Source organism: Rattus norvegicus, chromosome 15, assembly GCF_036323735.1.
Source record: "Rattus norvegicus strain BN/NHsdMcwi chromosome 15, GRCr8, whole genome shotgun sequence".
Lineage (NCBI taxonomy): Eukaryota > Metazoa > Chordata > Mammalia > Rodentia > Muridae > Rattus > Rattus norvegicus.
Window position 1 is genome coordinate 14,943,761 of NC_086033.1, and position 15,458 is coordinate 14,959,218.

At 43.6% G+C, this 15,458-nt stretch overlaps 1 protein-coding gene and 1 pseudogene across 16 annotated transcripts in view; both read left to right on the forward strand.

Annotated features, from left to right (window-relative positions):
• Cadps (calcium dependent secretion activator) overlaps nucleotides 1–15,458 on the forward strand; it is a 454,141-nt gene that overhangs the window by 224,683 nt on the left and 214,000 nt on the right. The window lies entirely within an intron of this gene.
• Rps27-ps4 (ribosomal protein S27, pseudogene 4) lies at nucleotides 828–13,953 on the forward strand (annotated as a pseudogene).

The window sequence follows — 15,458 nt, forward strand, 5'->3', positions numbered from 1 at the left end:
CTTGAATTGCAAAATGTTTACACTTCTATCCAAAGAATAAAGAGGGAAAAGTCAGAGTCACAGGCAAAGCATTCCAGGAAGAAGAAAGAGCGAGGGCACAGGCTTTGAGAAAGGAGGTGGTCATCGGGGAAAACAATGTAACCAGATGCCGGGTAAGCATCCCTAAGGAAAGCCCAAAGAACACAGCAGGGCCAGACATGACAGGACCTTCTGAGCCAAGGCTCTGGAGAAGACTTAGGGAGATTTTAGGCCAGGGAGCCAATGATTGGATTGCTGTCTTAAAACTGAGAACATATAAAAAAATCAGAGCAAACTTAGACTCTCAGCTATGTTGGTTTATAAATACATAATAAGCAGGTTCTTCTGGAGGCATTGGTGTTAGAGTGAGGCATCCTAAGGTTACCAACATTGCTACGATCAAAGCTTGTATCCTGGTAGCACTAGAAAGGTCTGCTTACCACCTGTCCTCAGTAGGGCAATCAAATAGTGAGAAGAAGAAGAAGAAGAAGAAGAAGAAGAAGAAGAAGAAGAAGAAGAAGAAGAAGAAGAAGAAGAAGAAGAAGAAGAAGAAGAAGAAGAAGAAGAGAGGAGGAGGAGGAGGAGGAGGAGGAGGAGGAGGAGGAGGAGGAGGAGGAGGAGGAGGAGGAGGAGGAGGAGGAGGAGGAGGGAGAGGAGGGAGAGGAGGGAGAGGAGGGAGGAGAGGAAGAGGAGGGAGAGGAGGAGGAAGAGGAGGGAGAGGAGGGAGAGGAGGGAGAGGAAGAGGAGGGAGAGGAAGAGGAGGGAGAGGAAGAGGAGGGAGAGGAAGAGGAGAAAGAAGAGAAGGAGAAGGAGAAGGAGAAGGAGAAGGAGAAGGAGAAGGAGAAGGAGAAGGAGAAGGAGAAGGAGAAGGAGAAGGAGAAGGAGAAGGAGAAGGAGAAGAAGAAGAAGAAGAAGAAGAAGAAGAAGAAGAAGAAGAAGAAGAAGAAGAAGAAGAAGAAGAAGAAGAAGAAGAAGAAGAAGAAGAAGAAGAAAAATTTATTCAATGGGGTCACATGGGGGAAAGGGACAAAGAGAATCAGTGACTCCTGTGTCAATTTTTTCATTCCTGACCTGAGGGACAGAGTTATGTGCAACTAAACCGTCTTGGTCATTTTCTGTGTTCCAGTCTCTGCAAGATAGTCTGACATGGCAGAATTGTATGAACTGTCTCCCTGGAAAACAAGCCTCCTTGTCTGGCTGGAACTAGTCTTTACCTTTTCCTTCTCCCAGCAATGAGATTCCCCCTGGAAATTCCAACTACTTAGAGACCATTGTTTCAGTAGCCTGAGGGTTGGAAGGATGGTTGGGCATTTCTAGAATTCATCATGTCTGCCAAGGTGGGTACAATATGAGTTCACCTTGAATTTGTAGAGCTATCCAGCAGAGCAAATGGGAAAATATGTTATGGGATAGGACTGCCCAGGTACCACTGCAGCTTTTGGGGACTTGAGACCCACACGTGGAAAAAGAGACAAGATCTCCTGGGAGCAGCTCCTTCCTGCCTGCTTCCTCCATATGCCCAACCCACACAGTCCTAAAGACATGTATAGGGAAGGTGTCATGCAGTAGGAGCTCAGATACCATTTCTCTTGGTTTTCCTTTCAGAGATAAATCTTAGGGTGTGTGGGGGTCGGGGGTTAATTAAATCACAAAGGGCAAGGACAACATTGACTTAGAAATTTACTCAGCCAGAATCCCGGAAGATATATGTGTTCAGAAGCAGCAAAATGATAAGCACCATTGAGGATGCTCAGAGACTGTCCTGCATCCCAAGCCGGAGGCCCAGAGGTTTATGGAAGAGCAGCTTATGTGTTATCTGGAAGAGCTAGCTGGGAAAGAACCAACAAAACTAGAGATGGACAGAGGATCGTGCGCTGAGAACAGGCTTTCCACAGGAGACTGGGTTCTATCTTTGATCCTGTCAGCAATTACCCACCCTGTCATCAACTGGACACCACATCTCCCAGCTTCCCCAAGTCCTAATAAGTAGTGTTTAGATCCCTTCCACCTCAGCTGCCCTGCAATTCTCTCGCTCAGTTGGGAAGGGAGCCACTGTGAGAGAGCATAAGGCAGAGTTAATGGGACCCGCAGCTAAGATGGAGGGCTGAGGAAGAAGCTGGATGTGGCCTTTCCACAAGAACATGCCTCTCACAAAGGGTCTTCCTCATTCCTCTCCAGAAGAGGAGCAGAGGAAACACAAGAAAAAGCGCCTGGTGCAGAGCCCCAATTCCTACTATATGGACATGAAATGCCCAGGATGCTATAAAATCACCACCGTCTTTAACCATGCACAAACGGTAGTCTTGTGCGTTGGCTGCTCCGCTGTACCCTGTCAGCCTACAGTGGAAAAGCACGGCTGACAGAAGGACGCTCCTTCAGGAGGAAGCAGCACTGAAAGCCCCTGATTCAAGATGAGTGGGAACCTTCCCAATAAACACATGAAGTGGATGCGGTGTTCAGATGTTGAAACTCCCTCTAAATGTTAAAAAAAAAAAATAAACTCCAATTGCCCAATTGCATGAACACTTTCATCATGAGTAGATGGAGATCTAAGAAACATGGCTTTTAAATTTTTGTTATTTAATAATCAGATAATCAGAAACCCCATAGAACAGAATGTTGTGGAGTTATTTACTGTAATATTGAGACCAGACACGCTAACCCATTGTTTCTCAACCTTCCAAATGCTGCAACCCTTTAATACATTCCCTCATGTTGTGGTGACCCCAAACCATAAAATTATTTGCCTTGCTACTTCATAACTGTATTTTTGCTGCTGCTACGAATATCTGTGCTTTCCCAATGCTCTTAGGTGTAACAGAAGGGGACAAGGCCCACAGGTTGAGAACCAGCACTCTAACCCCTCAGAAGTAATTACACAGTCTCCTGTAGATTCCTACAGATACTTGCTGTAGATTCAACAGTGAATCAGCAACATGCTGACTGTTATAGACAAGAACACACAGTCAGGAATCACAGAGCCACATTCCTGCTTCAGCTATGTGACAGCTATGTGACAGCTATGGTCCTCTTTATGCCTTGCTTCCTACACTCATGAAAATTAATATTCTTTAACCTCCGGCAATTTCACAGAAGTCATTTTGCTATTACAATCTTGGTGTGAATACTGTTCAAGGGAGGAAGTGGGGATGGAAATAAAAGGCGGCCTAGATCTAAAGTCACACTCGTTAACTTTGATTTAGTCCATTCCACTGACTAGGTGCCAGGCTAAGATCTATAAGATAGTGCTATGCCCATTTTTTGATGGAAATTCTGAGATCCACTGACATTAAGTGGGTTAGTCAAAATGGCACTGATAATAAAGTGCTGAGCCAAAAACCAAACAGGAAAATGGTACTCTTCACTATTGTGTTACCTTGCCTTCCTAAAAATCCAGGGAAGGAAGGCTTCTAAATAGGATTGAACATTTGGGAGGACTATAAAAGGCTCATTTCCTTCCCACGTATTCAGCTGTTTTGTGGGGTAAAACATTGCTAGTGTTTAAAAAGCAAGGATCCTGCTGTCACTCACACAGCACAGGTGTTCCAGGTCAGTGCATCTAGCAGCTGAAACTCAGCACGTGAGCACCAGTACCATTCCAGTTTCCAAAGATGGGCCAGAGAACTGTAAGGCATTCAGGAAGCTCTGGGAAAGCTCTCCATACGATGCGGCCCACCTTCACGGAAACCGTTACAGTCGCAAATGTTCTACCAAGGTTTTAAAATTACTGTCAGGCACAAAGTTAAGAGGTACCATGTGATCAACAGGTGGACCTAACCCTCAGTCCTACCTTCACCATTCACCAGCTGGGTAACCTTAAGCAAGTAGACGTTCCTCAATTTTCTTCAATTTCTCCATACTTGATAGGAGTGCAACCCTTCCTGTGGGACTGTTGAAACCTGTCAGGCTGGCAAAGGTGGAAGCATTAGCAGCATTTTGCAGCCTTTCAGAGTAGTGTTAATAATAGCCAAAATCCCCCTATGATCTCACTATGCACCACAAGATTATATTAAATCAGTGGGCTGAGGGGTTGAGCTCCACTGGCAAAGTACATGCTGCAAAAATCTGAGTTCATTCCCCAACATCCATGTAAAAAAATGGGTATGGATCAGCAAATGTGATCTCAGAGCTGGGAAGGTAGTTAAAGGCAGATCCCCAGAGCTCTAGTCTAATAGGCGAGGGTCAGGTCCCATTGAGAACAGCATGCCTCAAAAAGTAATACGGAGGCTCTTAACCACACCTGAGATTGATCTCTGCACACACACGAACACACACCCCTGAGCACATATGTACATACATAAGAGTCTAGTACTCTCTCATTCAATAGGAAGAAACAGAAGCTCAGAACCTTACTCAATCCAGAACAAACAGAATCTTACTCAATCCACCAGCCACCTTTGGAAATCAAAGAGCATGTTCTGCTAAAGGAAAAATGAGTACAGGGTTTTTAGAGCAGTGGGGGGACTCTTAGGGTGGGTAGCACAAGAGTTGCTTCTCAAGAGGAATCCAGAGGGCAACATGTCCATGTGTCTTACAGTCCCATCCCCCCTTGAGTCTTACTCAGACCCCCATGACTGGGTCTTAACCTGCCTAGTCAGCCATCTGATCTGAACCAGTGTGTGAAAGAGGTTAGGGTGCAGCAGAGCTAATTGCGTCTGTACATCCTAAGCTGCTGCCTTGATTTGTTTCCCCTGTGTTGTGATCTAGAACTCACCTCACTACACTGTTGATGATGAGAGTCGGGCCTCCAAGGAAAACAGATCACGATGGCTGATGCCAATCCTCTAAGTGCTTTGAAACTCCTGGGTGTTTTGTGCTTCAACCCTTAGGTTCTTCAGAGTGTCTTTGTTCCCTGGGGAGGCCTTAAAAGCTCTCATTCCATTTCCTTACTTCCAGCTCTTGACCCTGGTAGTCTGTCTTAAAGGACAGTAGGTTGGGCACATCTTAGGAGATAAACTTCCATCTCTGACATGAGAGCAATGTTTGAAGAGAGTTACCTACTTCATTCAGACCCCACCTTTGCTGCTATCATTGTTGTATTCTGTGAATTGTTGAATGACTCTGAAACTCAGTTAATTCCCTTACAAAACATGGCTAATGGCACTAACACTGGCTGTTTAGAGCTTGGATGTAATGCTACTCTTTACCGCCACCACCACCACCACCGTCATCATCATCATCATCATCAGTGCACCCAGGATATGAAGGCAAATAATATAGGACATCAACTAGTATGAACTAAAGAAGAAAAGATAAAAAAAAGAAAGGCCTCTCACCCAAATGCCCTTTGGTTTTCCTTTCAACAGAAGTTCACTTGTAAATTCTTTTTTTATACTTAGAAAATCTGTGTGTGATGCTAATTTCATATAAGACCTGGCATGAAAAAATTGTCAGTACATTTTTACTGATGGAGAATTAAGCGTCAATAGCTTCTGTGGAAAGATGATGTGATGGGCCAGGTGACCATTAAAACAAAACGGGATCACTCTCACCACGTACATGGATGCTTGCCCTCCACTGGAACAGGATTGGCTAGAAAGGAACCATGTTTGATGGAAAAGCACTGTGCTTGAGTTTTTATGGTGCTTGGTGTTAACTGCTCTTCTCACTCCTGAGCATTGAAACCAGGAGCTTACACATGTTGGGAGGTGCTCTACATTGGAGCTGATTTCTTGGTTAAGATAACATCTCACCAACTTGCTCTATCAAACCTCAGGTTTCCCTCTGAGGCTAGAGTTAGCCAAGATCCTCTAGGCTACCTACAAGGCTCAGCCACACATCACTTTTCAAGGACACAATACATATCAAGAGACAGGTAGATACCACATGAACTGAGTCAAAACATCTAAAAATAATCATGACACTTAACTATACAGTAGCAATCTAGTCAAGTTTTTCTTGCTTTAGAAATTTTTCTTCTTAATAGAGAAAAAAATACAGAGGAGATGATTATTTTTACTTTATACAGAGTATAATAGGATTGTGGTATCAAGATTTGAGGTCACATTAGAAAAGAAGAACTAGGCGCAGGGGGCTAATCTCACAGAATGGTTTTCCAATGTGATCTCCCAGTCCGAAATCCCATCCTGATCTTCTAGCCTGACCTTTCAGTTCCTTTCTATTCAGGGCCACCTCCTTGCCTTCCTCTCTGTTGTGCCTATTCACACATCCTGTTTCGAAGTAGAGAACAACAGTAGGTGATACTGTGTTAGTCAAACTTAGTACAACATGGGCCCCTGGAAAATGTGTCTTTCTTTCCTACTTTCCTGTTTAACAATATCCCAAGGCAAAACAACCTCAGCCATCCTGATCTCTGAAAATGGAAGCCTCTGGAGGAACTGGCATATGCCCCTGTGGTCTTCTCTAATCGGGATGAACTAGTGCTGTGAGCCTACTCAAGGCTGACTCTACCAGGGATGGTCAATTAGAGTGAATTAGACTGTGAGAGAGAAGTACACAATGACTTCATCAGTCTCCCCTTTGCTCGTTCAGCTAGTCCTTCATTCAGGGATCCACTGCATTTGAATGTCTGCTCTTATACAATATACCATGTCCTAAGGGTTCCATAGAGAATAAAGGGACAACGGCCATAGTCCTGCCATTAGAATACATAGAGTCAATCTTATGGAGCATACAATAGAGACAGCAACTTGAGTGGAGATATACCAGGGTGTGACTTTGACCTCCTAGTGCAGTCAAATCAAGTATATGGCTATGGCTGCTTCCTTGCCTTTGAAAGATGATTGTTTCAAGGTCATCTCTGAGGAAGGACCTGCTCTGTAGTAATATAATCATACAGAAAACTATTACAACAATTGAAAGAAAATGTATATAAGGAAGACATATCATTCTGCTTAATGTTAGTATCTAAATTTTCATGTTCAAATCAGATGAGCATTCAAATGCATATTGGAGTCAAATTATCCTTTTATGGGTTCTATGTCTATTATCAAAAGATTAATATTTTTAATGACTTATGAGACAATTTTTGGGATAACAAATTAATAAGTAAAAAAATACAAAAATACCATGTTCAGCCAAAACATCTTTTTTTTTTTAACTTGAGTATTTCTTATTTACATTTCGAATGTTATTCCCTTTCCTGGTTTCCAGGCAAACATCCCCCTCCCCCCTCCCCTTCCTTATGAGTGTTCCCCTCCCCATCCTCCCCCCATTGCCACCCTCCCCCCCATAGTCTAGTTCACTGGGGGTTCAGTCTTAGCAGGACCCAGGGCTTCCCCTTCCACTGGTGCTCTTACTAGGATATTCATTGCTACCTATGAGGTCAGAGTCCAGGGTCAGTCCATGTATAGTCTTTAGGTAGTGGCTTAGTCCCTGGAAGCTCTAGTTGCTTGGCATTGTTGTTCATAAGGGGTCTCGAGCCCCTTCAAGCTCTTCCAGTTCTTTCTCTGATTCCTTCAACGGGGGTCCCGTTCTCAGTTCAGTGGTTTGCTGCTGGCATTCGCCTCTGTATTTGCTGTATTCTCAGCCAAAACATCTTAATCAAATTTAAATATCACCAAACTGAAAAGTAAAGATTAGATGTTGTGACAGCTCTACTCTTTGTACACCTGTTTGACATGTTCGGGTTCATCTGTCTCAGCCCCATCCATTCCTATGCAGAAAGAAGAAAACCTTAACTATTTCCCATTGGCACAATGATCAGAAATTTCCAAAACTGGTTAAAAAGGAAAAAAAAACCTGTGTCACTTCTCCATCAAGCCCGAGTCAAATTAAACATCATTTTTCTGTCTCCCATGTAGACACCAGGGGAACATTCAGCTTGCTATGCTGAGCACGGTATAGCTTCTATGCCATGATACTAAAAGTTTGCATTTCGGAGCCTGAGGAAATGGCTCATCTGATCAAGTTCTTGCTGCAAAACCATGAAACATAGTCTATTCCCAGTATTCGCTCAAAAGTCTAAGCACTGTAGAGTATGCATGCACTCCTGGAGCTAGAGAGGCAGCAAGCCCCAAGTTCAATACATAATCTATAAATAAGTAAACAAACCAATTCATAAAATTCAATGGAAAGAGATTTAGAAAACTTTCTAGGCTTTTCCTCTGACCTCCATGTGTACATGCACACTAGCTTACATATGTGCACACACCTGCAAAAGGAAGGAAAAGTGTAAATGCCTATGCACATCAGAACTGATAACACAAAACAACAACAAAAAACACGCACATTTTTACTATTCTAGTGATTAAAGTAAAATACTTAAATTATCAATAACCACTTTATTTTTATATCCTTAGAAATTTGAGGACACTAATTCTCATCTTGGGCTGTACATCTGTTTTAAACCTTTGGCCATTTAACCAAAATATGGTGGGGGTGGGTGGAGTAAAGGCTATTTACTCCATTAAACCTCCGTTTACCATGGGGATTTGACAAGGTGGGGAGAAGCTGTCTGACTTTAGGTAGTGGGAAAGTTTTATAAAGACGTTGACTATTGGAAGTCAAAGTAACACAAGAAGAAAACAGTAACGAGCAGAGAATGGCGGGAAGAGAAAAATCACACAATCAGCCAACGGGTGCTCAAAGGAGCTTGAGGAACAGAAGAGAAGCCAGCTTGGCAGACGGCAGTGAAGGAAAACTGGGAAATGTGAAGCAGTAAGATAGGCCCGAGCCAGACTCACAGAGTCAGGGGTCACAGTAAGAAGTTTGGGCTTTAGTCCAAACTTGTCCATCCTGGGATTCACCTACTTGCAATTTCATTCCAGCACATGAGAGTGGTGGTAGCCATGGCGACGGAGGAATGAAAGGAACAGATTCAAACTACATTGGGGCACAGGGACAACTCTGACAAGCCACTCTTGCAAGCATAGCACCAAGCACAGGGCAGTCAACACTGACCAGCACCTGGCTCTCCTCAAGGACATTTTACAGCCACAATTGTCACCAATCTTCACACACCCTTTGCCCGCCTGTAAGGTGCAATGCTGTCCTCTTGGTAGATGACCTTGAGCAAATGGAAGTCAGTACAGAGTCTCCTACGGTCTCACGAGAGGTCGGGGTCAGCCAGTGGGGTTCTCCAGCAGAATCTTCCTTCCTACCCCCTCAACGTGTGCTGCTCAGCTCCACCCAATATGTTTTCTTCACATTAGCAGAGATGCCACTGCCAGCATGCTGCATGCTGACATTATATAATCCTGACATTAAACGCAAAGAGAAAACAGACACATTCTCTCCCCCTGTCTGGCGTCCCTTCCTCTCTGGCTTGTAAGGCAGATTGCACTGTGCCCGAAGTGCTGTCTGCTGTTGATGGAGGCCTTAATGAGAGAAGATTTTGAGAAATGACCTACATACAGCCCCACCCGAAGAAGATGCTCTCTGCATGTAATGTCCCAGCTGCCGACTCTGACACTTAATTACATGCAAACAAATGGAGCTGGACTCCGGCTTTCCAGCGGAATTGGAACCACAGTTCTAACCGCTGCAGCCGTGACGAGTCTGAAGGGGGAAATATGCTTTCTATATAAACACTTCAAATAATGTGCATTTGCTGAGTACCCTGTGGAAGCAGCCTGCGTGGTCTTCACATTATCCTATTTTTAAAAAATATAATTTGATGTTATGTTTTTTGACCAAAATATTAATTGATATTTTGGTTGTACAAAGTAAGGAAAATATAAAGATAATCAAACATTGCTCATCATCTCCATGCCCAGAGAGCATCACTGTAAAGATTTGATGACGTTTGCTTGGCTGTGTCTATGTTTTATCCGCTGGCAGATGTATCCAGCTTATAGATAATGGTGTAATGGAAACCCTTAGCATAGATGTAAAGTCAGCTATGGCAGTGACTTTGCATAAACTCATAAAGATATATTACTACTTCATTGCTAGTCGTTTCTTTACATGCTGAAAACTAAGGCTATTAACTAACTCCTCCTGGCTGACCCTGGACTTCTCTAGGCTGAGCTCTGAGAGTCCCACATCTTGGGGTAAACTGGGGACATTTGGTCACTTGATTTAAATGAGCACATCCAATCAACCTCCATTATCTTACATCCTGAAAGGGAAGGCAGTGAGTGTCTGACGAGCGTTTGCTGAAATTGGTTGTGGGGAGACCTCTGTCCCTTCAGCTTCTACTCATCAGGAATCTGTCTCTGTGTCAGAGAATTCATTCAGCTTTCACGTGTGAGGGCGAATTAAGATGCAGTTCAGCTGTTTGTGTACAAACAGCAAGCAAATCGCTATTCTCAAGTGAAGGTCATCCCCCGGCCTCTCTGAACAATCTCAATTCTCTCCATTTGTCTGGTTACCGAAAAGAACTGCCTGATTAGAATCATTGCATTAGCAGCAGAGTGACACTTCAGGGAGCTAAGCACACAGAGTGCATGTTTAGACATGGAGGAAAAGGAAATTAATGCCTTGCTTATATTTGTGCAGGACCTCAGGTGGAAACCGGAGGAAAAGCTGGCTGTGGATTATAGTTTCTGAGCAGCAACATGCAGGAGATAAACAGGACATTCTGGACACTCTCCAGGTTACTCTCAATTAGTAGTCACAGTCTAAGTCCCGCACAAAATAGGGCAGTCAGGGCCAGAAGACAGTGAATAAAGACACTTGCAGCCAACCCTGACGACTTGAGTTCGAACCCCAGGAACCACATGGAGTGAACTGAGTCCTGTGAGTTCTTCCTTGACCTACACACATAAAATGTGGCATGCACCTATACATGTAAACACACACACACACACGCACAAATGTGGCATGTACCTACCTATACATGTACACATACATGTATATACATATTCACACACACACACACACACACACACACACACACACACACAAAGTAAGTAAATGAAGAAGTATAATAAAAATTAAAATAGGGTCTTGTTTTTCCTTGGACAGTCAGGGACCAAGAAACCAAATCTAGATCACACCTATTGTGTCAGGCTTGCCAAACAAGTCCTAGTACTGAGATTGATTCAACTGAGTTTAATTACAGTCATGAGAGATCACCCACCACTATATCACCCACCACCTCAACTTTCCTCACCCCTATACGTATTTTGTAGGTAGAGAAAAAATGTGTTATGTGTATTCTTTAAGCATGTTATTTAAGTATGTTATGTGTACTGAGTATATACATGTATAATTTTCTTTTTTCTTTTGGTTTTTTATTATGTTTTCTTTTAATATACTAAGAAGAGCATCTGGCCTATAAGAGAAATATTTTGACACTTAAGAAATCGCTTTCCGACACTCCAAATAGAAAGGTGCTGAGGAGGTGCGGACTGACTGGTGGGGGAGGCAGCCCACATGCAATCCCGGAATGGGGAGGAGGAGGAGGAGGAGGAGACAGGGGAAGCCTCAGTGAGCAGGATACGCAGACTAACTAGATCTCTGGAAGCTTTGGGTTCAGCAAAAGACCCTGCTTCAGTACATAAGGTGGAGAGCACGTGAAGAAGGTGTCAACCTCTGACCTCCATGCACAGTACACATCCCTGTGTATGTACAACTACACATCACACAAACGTGCACACACACAGACACACATGTAATGCACATACACGCTCAGGAACATACATGCAAACGCTCATAAACATGCAACAAGATAGGGGGTAGTTAGTCAGCCTTGACTCTAAGCCTACTATGTCTCCTCGTCCCAGCTGCCCAGTACTCCAGTGAGAAGGGACGTGCCACTACTCTATAAGAAAAGACCATTAAATAGGAGTGTAGATGGTGTCAAAGCAATAACCAGAGTGATAGGATGCTGAAAATAGGTGGGGAAGAGGGTCTTCCTTGAGGCTGACTTGTCAGGGACAGGCCCCATGCGTTGTGGCTACAAGTTGTCAAGATCTGATGCTCAGGAGAAAGCATGGTCAAGCAAGAGAAAGGAGCAAACTCTCAGGCCCAAAATGGAGTCAGTCATGTCTAAAAGGGTGATTGGATCGAGCCTGTGAGCAAGAAGGAAATGAAAGAGGAAGGCCTAGGCCACGTCATACAAGTCTGTGTGCAATGAGGGGGCTGGGGCTTGGCTTTCTTCTCAATGGTATTAAGAAGACCTCATGGAGACAAACTAGTGCATGCTTTGGCTTGGGGGTGTGGGGTAGCGAACACTGAGAAGTTTTTCAGTATTTGGTGATAGCTTGTAGTGTGCTTTTAGAAAACAAACGCATAGGGTATGTTCTGATACAGGAGACAGCACCTATGAGACCACACAGGTAAGCTTCAAACACATCTCTGAGCAAGAGCAGCCAGATGCACCGCCACCTGCCAGGTGCTTTTATAAACCCTGGAGAAAACGGAAGTCCATGGAAACAAGAGTTGTGTGGTTGCTTGGGATGGCATGGATTTGCCTTCTAACAGTGCAAGAGACATTTGAGTGTGGAGGTGAGGTCATGTTCCAATATAGGAGCAGAGCAAAGGCTGCACAGTACTGAAAATAGACCCAATAGACTTAGAATTGAAGGATTTATGGCATTAATTATACCCCAGTAGATGGCTATTTTAAAACTCTTGAAGGGAGAGTCCTACATGGACTGTGTTCCTACAAGAGGGGACAAAGGGCATGAGAGCCCACTAGTGTCATCTGTGAAAGATGTGATGAGCTTCAGAGGGGAATGACTGCAGAGAACAGATATGGTTCAGAGTGACACTAAAGGGTCTGACAACCGAGAGTGAGGGATGTGCTTACACGTGGAAATGATCGAGCCTTAAAACAAGAGGGAAACCAGGATCAGCAACCTGGGGCAGTGGTTGAACCAACAGCTAATTGTAAAGCCATCTCCTAAGTTATAGTCACAGGACTCCACAGCTGACAAACCAAGGGCAGCAGCAAGAATAGCGCTAACAATTACATGTTAGAGTTTACACACCATAAAACAAAAAGGAGGAGGAGGAAGAGGAGAGGAGAGAGAGAGAGAGAATTGAACATTTAAGCTTAAGCATTTTACCTGTTGTAAACCTTTCTAATTCTTCCATCCCCTTTCAAGCATTTTTTGTAGCTGGGTGACAGTTGCAATGACTCATAGGTACAATAGCATTGAATCTGCATGTGTAATATCTGTGCCATGACCCTGAGCCAGGGGCTGCAACTACAGAGATGCATTAGGCCTACACTCCTCTGCCTTCATTTGTGTCCTGGTTTCTTTCCAATCTGGTTGTGCACATAGGAGCAAACGTCACTGTAGAATATCGTTCTACAGTGTCTCCTAATTCGTGAATCTCAACAGAGAGAGAAAAACATGCCGCTCCACCTGCAATAAAGAAAAAGAAATCATTTTGACATTGCAACCATAAAACTTCATATCTGAACATCTCCCTCAGAGCAGGGCAGGGCAGGGCAGGGGAAGGTTTATCTGGTCCACTGCTTACCCTGGGGTCCTCATATGGCAGTTTGAAGTTAATATGTTGAGGCCTCCAATAGAACATGTTTTGGGGAGCAGAGTCTCTGCTTTCTTTCTGTTGCTTCTGAAGTGTAGATAGTGATTCAAGTAAGAGAGTGTGAGCAAAAGTACATGCTCAAATGACCTCCAGTGGTGGAGACCTAATTACTCACCATGCTCACAAACTGATGTCTCCTGACCTAAGAGATTGTTTAACAAGTCCTTGGGTGATGAGCATATGTAATCGCACACAAACACTTAGTAAATCCTGTATCAACTTGCAGCTTGGAAGAAAGGCATCGGAACGCGGTTTGTTTCCAAGGTGTACGTGTTGTTGTGCTAAGAGCTTTCCTCTGTGTGTTGGTTTCTGTGTTTGCAGCAACAATAGAGTTAATGTTTGACAGTCCCAACTTAGACATTTCAGTTTAGTAAACAGACTATAAAGTAGGTCTTATTTGCTTTCTAACAAATCAAGCAGAACAGCTTGCCCACGGGGATTTAAATCATAATTTACATTTAAGTTTATTTTTATAGACAGACCATAAGCACAGTTTGCAAAGCTGGATAAAACTAAAGCACTAGAAAATTGAAAAGAGAGATGAGAGATTTATTTTTCCCCTTAAAAGTATGCTCAGTTGTAATTTGAAACTTAACTGTTTTAATTATACAGAATTATTGGATTAGGTAGAACTTAGCATAATTTGACAGAATTGAAATATGACAGGTAATGTTGAAACCAGGTTGTACATACACATAGGTGCACATGTGCACACATGCATGGATCTGCATGTGCACACAAACACACACACACACACACACACACACACACACACACACACACACACACACTGCCCAGAAAGGAAAATGAAAATGATTCAGAGGAATTAAGATCTTAATATTATGTAAGAATTAATCCTCAGATATACATATTAATGATGAGCTTTCATAGAAAAAAATCTATTCCAAATACAGCTCTGAGAAGGATTAGGAGAGATCTGCTTGGAGGAACCCTCCCTTTTCAAATCCAACAGATCTTTAACATTCACTGCAGACGAATGCACTGGCTACATCGCCCCAAAATGTCTGTTACTTTGGACCATCATCTCTTCTGAATTGGGTTGTTAAATATTTTGTAGTTTTCTTTCTTTTTGTTGATGATGGTGATGGACTGATGGTGGTGCTGTGTGTGTGCGTGTGCATGTGCCTGTGTGTGTGCACATGTGTGCGTGTACATGCTAGTGTGTGTAGTGTACTAGAATTGAACTATATATCTAGGGCCTAAGTTATATCTCTGTGCCTTTTTTAAGACAAGATCCATCCCAGTCTTAAGTTCGTAATCCTCCTGCCTCACCCTCCTTGAAGCTGGAATTATCAGCCCGGCCCAGCTTGTTGTCTGCCCTAAGTTAGATAGCAAAGGTCTAGCCAGTGGTAAATGGATTAACCACTAAGTAATTTCAGTAGAAACAATGTTAGCAGATCCTACATTGAAGCTGAACTCCAGGAAATGCTACCCTCTTTGTAAACAAGCAAACAAAACCTCACTTTTAGATGCTCATTACACACACAATGAGACTCTCTGAAGAATTTCGATAAAGAAGAGCAAAGCTCTCTGGGACCTTTTGGTACTATCTTTGTGCCACCCAAAGTCCCTTCTAAGAGTATACTCTGACAAGCACAGTACTTAGCCATACTCCAAATGTCTGTGGCTTATTCTCTTGGATAATTGTTGTGTAGAATGTTGTCGTGGGGACATAAGAGTCCTTGCTGTAGCAAAAACTTCTATTGAAATCTTAAGGAGAGCCCCGCGCGCCCACATGGCACGGCTTATATACACCCTAGCGCGGCGCATCCACACCTGATTTGTCACTTACCCATGATCTCATTAGGCATGCCCCGGAGTGGGCAAAGACCTGGCACAAAGACACTCTTGCACATGCACACACAGTTAACTTCCTGAAAGGAAGTCGGCTGGTGCGGCGGAGGCCAGCGCCATCTTGTAATGGCGGAAGCCATCCTGGCCTTCCACGTGGGGCTCAGTGGAAGCCAGCGCCATCTTGTGGTGGCGAATGTTAAAGCAGCCCTCTACATCTC